Genomic DNA, 8,313 nt, shown 5'->3' with positions numbered 1-8,313 from the left:
AGTGTGTATTCATAAATATATAAATACATAAATATATATATAAGAAAACCTTGTCTCCAAAGTAGTAACTTTACAGGAGAAGGAAAAAACACAATTTACTAATATTTATTCATTTATATGGGTCTAAACATTAACAGTTAAGTAAACTATATATATATATATGGTTTATATATGGTATATATATGGGCTGATTTCTTCCATGGAGACTTCAGACGACTCTCAGGTGAATCTGATCTACTTTTGTCACTATTAGTGATCAGAGTCATGCTACCTGGTGTGCACACTGTCATTATAGCAAGAGAGGGTTAAACACTAAGAACATCTGAAATTCATATTAAAATTTCAAAGACTGTTTCAGCCACACAGACTGTTAATAACATCATTCATAATGAAGAAGCATTTTCACATGTCTCAGACTTTTGGTCATGACCATGGGTAACGTTCATGCACTCACTTAACTGGGAAAATGTGTCATTAAACCAATCCCCGCAGCCTAAACCCAGTTTAGAGTACGATGCGGAGGTCGCAGCATCACTGCAGCTTTGCCAAACGTTTGTATTTACATAGTTAAACGCTCCTCTGAAAGATGAACTCAGTGCTTGGGGTCACCTGGATGACCGTGTGTTGCTCTCTCAGATGATGTGCGTGGTCCTCCACACCCTCCTCCCCTCCCTCCCTCCCGTCCAATGGCTGGTCTCGGCTGGGCTGTGGCTGCGGCTCGTAATGAGCAGCGCTCGTCAGTGCTGTAATAAGCAGCTGCTCGGTGGAGCTCTCCTACTCCTGCGGTCAGAGCGGCGGACACAGACACCTGACCCTCACCGCCACCGAGCCCTCCTTCACGCCGAGCTTCAGGGAGCGGGACAGAAAGCCTAAAGCCACCTGCACGAGCTGGATTATGGAGAAGTTAGCTCGGCTGAGGAGCGACTGAGACGCGGCGGGAAAGTTCGCCCAGAGCCGCGGGATGAGACACTCCTAGGTGAGTGAGAGCAGCTCTGACTGCTGTGTGCGCAGTTCAGTGTGTCCGTATAAAAGCGCTGGCTATGACGATTTGCGCCCCCATTCGGGAGCCTAGCAAGACCCTTTCAGTGGGGTGGCGAGGTTTGACCCAGCGGTTCATGCGGGAGTTAAACTGCTGTGAATGAAGCACAGGTGTGTTGTAACATTATGAGAGAGTCACAAGCAACGAATATCAGCTGTAAAGAGCATTAAGTCTACATGATAAACTATAAAAAATAATGTGTGGCCACAACTTAGTAAGGTGTGGGAATTAGATCCTAATGCAGAGATGCAACTTAGTAAGGTGTGGGAATGAGCTTCTAATGCGTGGCCACAACTTAGTAAGGCGTGGGAATTAGATCCTAATGCGGATATGCAACTTAGTAAGGTGTGGGAATGAGATCCTAATGCGGAGATGCAACTTAGTAAGGTGTGGGAATGAGATCCTAATGCGGAGATGCAACTTAGTAAGGTGTGGGAATTAGATCCTAATGCGGAGATGCAACTTAGTAAGGCGTGGGAATGAGATTCTAATGCATGGACGCAACTCAGTAAGGTGTGGGAATGAGCTTCTAATGCGTGGCCACAACTTAGTAAGGCATGGGAATAAGATCCTAATGCGTGGCCACAACTCAGTAAGGTGTGGGAATGAGCTTCTAATGCGTGGCCACAACTTAGTAAGGCGTGGGAATTAGATCCTAATGCGGAGATGCAACTCAGTAAGGTGTGGGAATGAGCTTCTAATGCGTGGCCACAACTTATTAAGGCATGGGAATTACATTCTAATGCGTGGCCACAGCTCAGTAAGGTGTGGGAATGAGCTTCTAATGCGTGGCCACAACTTATTAAGGCATGGGAATTACATTCTAAAGCGTGGCCACAACTTAGTAAGGCGGGGGAATGAGCTTCTAATGCGTGGCCACAGCTTAGTAAGGCGTGGGAATAAGATCCTAATGCGTGGCCACAACTTATTAAGGCGTGGGAATGAGACCCTAATGCGTGGCCACAACTCAGTAAGGTGTGGGAATGAGCTTCTAATGCATGGCCACAACTTATTAAGGCATGGGAAATAGATTCTAATGCGTGGCCACAACTTATTAAGGCGTGGGAATTAGATTCTAATGCGTGGCCACAACTTAGTAAGGCGTGGGAATTAGATCCTAATGCGTGGCCACAACTTATTAAGGCTTGGGAATGAGATCCTAATGCATGGCCACAACTTATTAAGTCATGATCTCGTTCCCACACCTTACTAAATCATGGCCATGACGTAATTATCTCATTGCCATGCCTTACTAAGTACTGGCCACGCATTAGGATCTCGTTCCCACACCTTAATAAGACATGGCCACGCATCATTTTTATGTATATCTGATGTCACCAGCAGGGCTCCGTACGTTACTGTGCGATATGAGATGTTAGAGTTTTTGATGGTCACCTTATCTCACCATCGTTCAGCCTACCTCATGTGATGTAACGTTACCTCACAGAGCAGCACTGCTGAAGTGCACTGGGCAAAGTATTAGTGTGGTCATAGTTATATCGCTGTTAACCTCTCCAAAATGGTAACTTTACAGGACAAGGAAAAACATGCTTTACTTTTAATGTAAGTCAATGGAACCAGACTTCTTGTCCAGGTAATTTTGGCTGGTTCCTTTTGGTCCATTCATCATGAAATTTACACACAATTTAAAGGGCAGCGAGCATTTTTAAAATGACATCAAAAACCCAAAAACGAGAAAAATGGAGAAGTTCCAACAGCAGCGATAGGACGATAAAGAAAATAAGGGTGTTATTAACCAGTTAACCACAGTTTTAGACACAGTTTCACTCTGGAAAAACTGAAAATGGGCAATATTGTACAGTTCATTCCTTGTACTATTTCTACTCTCGGCTGAACAATGTAAACAGTAATGGCGGGTAATCCACAGTAATGTAGAGTAATCCATTTAATACAGCAGAAATACTGTAATACACTGATGTAGAAATCTATCTGGTGCTTTTAAACATTTTCCTAATGTAAAAAGCCAATGTTAGCTGCTTTCTTAAGCAAATCAAACAAGAATAACGAGAGTTCACTCGACCATGATATACACTGAGTACAGAGTCAGATTATACCTGATTGGTAACTGCACTGATGGCAGATTTTCACCATAAAGCATTTCACACAAAGTAGCAGAACTCTTCAGTGGTGATGCTTCAGTGACGACAGCTGACCGGCTCCCTTTGTCTAACCGGGTTGGTCTGAAGAGTAGCCACGCTTCACAGGAGGTGGCACTGGCCACCCCTTGGTTACACCTCTGGCCTCCACACAAGCTGCAAATCTGCTAGATTGCATTTGCCACTTTGGCTCGACTGTTTATATAATGTTATTAATGTCTCAGTATTGATTATAGGATGTGGATTGGAGCTTATGCAACATGCTCAGCTATGCATTTCTACAGTTGTATGCAAAAGTTTGCATGTTCAAACTTAATGCAAAACTACATTTTTTTTATTTTCTAAGTAAAAATATGTTAACACATAAACATGGCATTTTTGTATGCAAGTTAATGCAGGATGGTTTTTCAATTTTTTTGCACAGGATACATTTAATGTTCTAAAATATTTGTCTCCCTAAAATGTTAAGTTCAGCAAGTAAGCAGTAATTGTGCAAAGGACCTGTTAACTTCCTTTCACTTCATCAACAAATCAACAAATCAACAAATCAACAAAAAACGTCAATTGACCAGGGACACCCAAACTTTTGCATACGACTGTATGTAGTAGATTAAGTTAGGGTGCAAAGCAAAGATCTCTAGTGTTGAAAAAGCTCTTATAGTGTTGAATGAACACCTGCAGAGCTGAATGAACATCCTGATAACTAAGCTGAATATTACATTTATACTATGTTAATTCATTGACACTGAATTGACCATACAGAACTATACACTGTACGTAAATATAGACTGAAGTATGTTGTTAGGTGTGCATTTCTGTGGGGCAGTAGAGAGTTTGAGTAGTTTGAGCATGATAGTCTAATTCTGGATGATCTTAGCTGAAGTGCTTCAATTAAAAAACAGCTCATTTTAAAGTTCAGTAGTTTTTAAAGAAGATTTGTATTGGCTGAAACTGAAGGGTTCAGTGTCAGTATTGAAAAACTGTGCCATCTCTGCTGGATACACATCTTTACACCTAGTCTAGGAAAAGCTTATGTAGGCTTATCAGAGATGAAGGATATTGATACAGATCCATAATAACAGCCTGTACGACAAGTCCCTTTCGCTTCCCATGGTGCCTCTGCTCATCATGAATCATTTATACCCATCAGATATTGGTGTCAGAGGTTGTCCATGAATCTTTCAGAAATACAATGGGACCCAAAGGTCTTTGATAATCTCGGATTATTATTATTTATTTTTTTTTGTTTTATTTTTTTTCCGTTTTTTTTTGTTTTTCAGTTTTTGACAGAATTTGAAAATGCCTGTTTACCCTTCACACTGTGTGTAAATTTCATGATTAATGGACCAAAAGAAACAGCCTAAAATTACTTGGAAAAAAATTCCATTGACTTACATTAAAAGTAGACTACATTTTTTCCTTCTCCTGTAAAGTTACCATTGTTGAGATACAAGGTTTTGTTCCATCAACAGCAATTTAATTCTGCAAATAAACAACAGAAACTTTTAGAATTTTGAAAAATATATGACATTATATCACAGAAATATTGAAGATCCTGCACTATTTCTAGGTCTCTATTCATATTGGAGCAAATTTGTAATACTGGCCATATTATGGCCTTTGTAATAAAAGGTCAGGTTTTTTGAGCCATATTCCTTCCATTGAAGCTTGCGTTCAGATGACTCTCAGGTGGATTTGATCTACTGATCACAGTTTTTTTCACTGTTATTCATGTCAAAAATGTAAAAAGTCTACTCAGAATATAAAGCTGATCGTTTCGTTTATAATGAAAAACCTTGTACAGAATTAGCAAAGAAGGCAAAGTAGAAGCATTTTCACTAGTGGTCTCAGCCTTATGGTCCCCGCTGTATGTACCTCCTGTGGTGTCAGTTGCAGTTCAGATGAGCCAAGGATTCATTTTAGCAGCAGTTAGTGTTTATCTGAGGCAAACTGAGAGTATTTAATAAAAAGCAAGTGTGGTTTAGCTGGCAGGAGTTTAATCAAATGTTAATAATACAAAAACAGCACAAGTGAATGGCAGTTATCCAAAATCATTTATCCACTATATACAAGAACCATGAGTGGTGCAGATTCCTCTTTTCAGATCTAAAGCAGTCGTGTGCTTTTTTCTTTTAATAGCTCAGATTAGAATTTGAGCAGATTTAGCTTTCGCCCTTGGTCACATTTTAACAGCATTTCTGTTATTTTTGATAACTGAACATCACTTTACCTCAGCTGCTGTTTCATATTTGCACTATGGTCGTATTGGCCCCCCTGATCAAATGACACTTTTTTTTGATGTTCTAAGTGAAAATAGGTTACAGAGGACACACTTCTGCACAGTTTAATACACAATTACTGTTTATGTACTAAATTTAACATATTGGACAAGAAAAACAGCACAAAATGTGGCCTTGGGTAAAAGTTATGGCACATTTTGTATTATATATTTTATTTTTTAATTTAGATTTTATATATTCCTTTTAATATTTCTATTTTGACTACATAGTAACTTCAGAATTCAGAAGACAAAGTGACGTTCAGGGGGAAATTTACATAAATGACACACAACATTAAAGGTCTACAGTAAAGAAGGCGCTTTTTATAAACCATCCATCCATCCATCATCTAAACCGCTTATCCTTCTGGGTCGCGTTGAGGTGCTGGAGCCTATCCCAGCTGTCATTGGGCGGAAGGCAGGATACTTATAGGATATTTATAAACCAGTTACAGTAAAATGAAAATAACATTAATTAGAATTTTTTAGGCTGTATATAAATCAGCAGGCTTGGAGAGCATTTAGACCTGGCAGTTAACATCTGCACACACTCAGTAAGCTACTTAAACATGTACAGTTGTGTGCAGAAGTTTGGGTGCACCATGTTATGTTGATTTTCTAAGTGAAAATATGTTAACACATCCTCTACAGAGAACACAATTCTGCACATTTTAATGCACAATTACTCTTTATTTGCTGAATTTAATATACTGGAAAAAAAAACACCTAAAATGTTGTTTGTATAAAGGTTATGGCACATTTATTGTATTTTATTTATGATAAACTCAGCAAATAAATAGAAACTGTGCACTAAAATTTGCATATTGAAGTGTATTCTGTGTAGAGGATGTGTTAAATTTTTTCACGCAGCAAATCACCAAAACATGTCATTGGACTGGGGTGTTCAAACTTTTGCATGCAGTCGTTTGCTTATACATCAAAATGCACATTATTGGTCCCTTACAAAAGCCACAGAACAGCTCATCAGTTTAAAATGAATGGAAATGCAAATACCATAAGTAATGGTTTGTAAGTTCATCCAAAAGAATACTTCAGGTTAACTTGGTTTATTCATTTCAAATAAACACTTTGAAAGAAACAATACTTCGAAAGCAAAATGACGCAAAATCAATATTTTACTACAATTGAAACCTCAGAAACACTTCAAATCACCTCTGTCCTGTTCCAGTTTTTACACTGTAGCTGTTAGGGATACACGGATATGGGAATTGTGGAGTGATGACAATGTCCAATATTTTTCATGTACATACACTATATGGACAAAAGTATTGGGACACATCTCTTAATCACTGAATTTAGGTGTTTCATTTTGTCTCATTGCCACAGGTGTATAAAATCAAGTACCTAGCCATGCAGCCTGCCTTTACACATATTAGTGAAAGAATGGGTCGTTCTGAAGAGCTCACTGAATTAGAGTGTGGTGCTGTAATAGGAGGCCACCATTGCAACAAGTCAGTTCATGAAACTTCTTCCCTCTTAGATATTCCACAGTCAGCTGTGAGTGGCATTACTGAAAAGTGGAAGTGTTTAGGAACCACAGCAACTCAGCCACAAAGCGTAAGACCACGTGAAGTTACGGAGCGGGTCGCCGAGTGCTGAGCAGCATAGGGCATAAAAATCACCAACACTCTGCTGATCAATAACTGAGTTCAAACCTCCTCTGGCATCAACATCAGAACAGAAACTGCGCCGGGAGCTTCATGGCAGGGTTTTCAATGGCCGAGCAGCTGCACACAAGCCTTACATCACCAACAGTGCTGAGCATCGGATAGAGTGGTGTAAAGCGCCACCACTGGACTCCGAAGCAGTGGAAACGTATTCTGTGGAGTGATGAATCAGCTTCTCTATCTGTCAGTCTGATGGACGAGTCTGGGTTTGGTGAATGCCAGGAGAACGTTACCTGCCTGACTGCACTGTGCCAAGTGTGAAGTTTGGTGGAGGTGGGATGATGCTATGGGCTTGTTTTTCAGGGGTTGGTCTAGAACCCTTAGTTCCAGTAAAGGGGAAATCTTAATGCTTAAGCAGACCAAGACATTTTGGACAATTATATGTAGTCAACTTTGTGGGAACAGTTTTGGGAAGACCCTTTTCTGTTCCAGCATGACTGAGCCCCAGTGCACAAAGCAGCTCCATAAAGTCATGGCTGGGTGAGTTTGGTGTGGAAGAACTTGACTGGCCCTCACAGAGCCCTGACCTCAACCCTATCGAACACCTTTAGGATGAACTAGAACGGAGACTGTGAGCCAGACCCTCTCATCCAACATCAGTGTCTGACCTCACAAATGCTCTTCTGGATGAATGGACACAAAATCCCACAGACTCTCTCCAAAATCTTGTAGACGCTTCCCAAAAGAGTGGAAGCTGTTACAGCAGCAAAGGGGGACAAACTCCATATTAATGCCTATGGATTTAGAATGGAATTCATAAAAGCTCCTGTGGGTGTAATGTGTAGATGTCCCAATACTTTTGTCCATATAGTGTATATATACTCAGTATAGGTTCCATATAATGTAAAACTGAATTTTCCATAAGTTTAATGTAGTATGTAAACACTTTGTTTCAAAACTTTTCACTGCCCAGTCCATACACTACTAAGCCTACAGCATGTTTGCCTCGTCTGTTCACACTGAAGTTATAAGGAGTGTTTTTGAGTTCTTTCAGATTGAGGCTCAATACAGGCGGCTTCATCAGAACAGAGGTGATTTACACACTTCAATCTTAAAGGCACAGCAATGAAAACAGCCTGTTTAATTCTTTGTGAGAAGAGGTTGGAAAATGCTCATGTAAAAATAAATTATGACCCTTTTTGATACATAAAACCACATAAATCTTACACAAAAGTGGACTTCAAGGGAACA

The 8,313-nt window shown here is 40.0% G+C and overlaps 1 protein-coding gene across 1 annotated transcript in view; it reads left to right on the top strand.

The window, feature by feature from the left end:
- The first annotated feature begins 757 nt into the window (after positions 1 to 757).
- opn5 (opsin 5) overlaps positions 758 to 8,313 on the top strand; it is a 46,380-nt gene continuing 38,824 nt past the window's right edge. Inside the window, exon 1 of the mRNA XM_036582641.1 lies at positions 758 to 976. The gene's annotated coding sequence lies outside the window, so the exon portion shown is untranslated. The remainder of the gene's footprint in view (positions 977 to 8,313) is intronic.

Source organism: Colossoma macropomum, unplaced genomic scaffold, assembly GCF_904425465.1.
Source record: "Colossoma macropomum unplaced genomic scaffold, Colossoma_macropomum, whole genome shotgun sequence".
In the NCBI taxonomy this organism is placed as follows: domain Eukaryota; kingdom Metazoa; phylum Chordata; class Actinopteri; order Characiformes; family Serrasalmidae; genus Colossoma; species Colossoma macropomum.
This window is presented reverse-complemented; position numbering and strand designations above follow the sequence as displayed.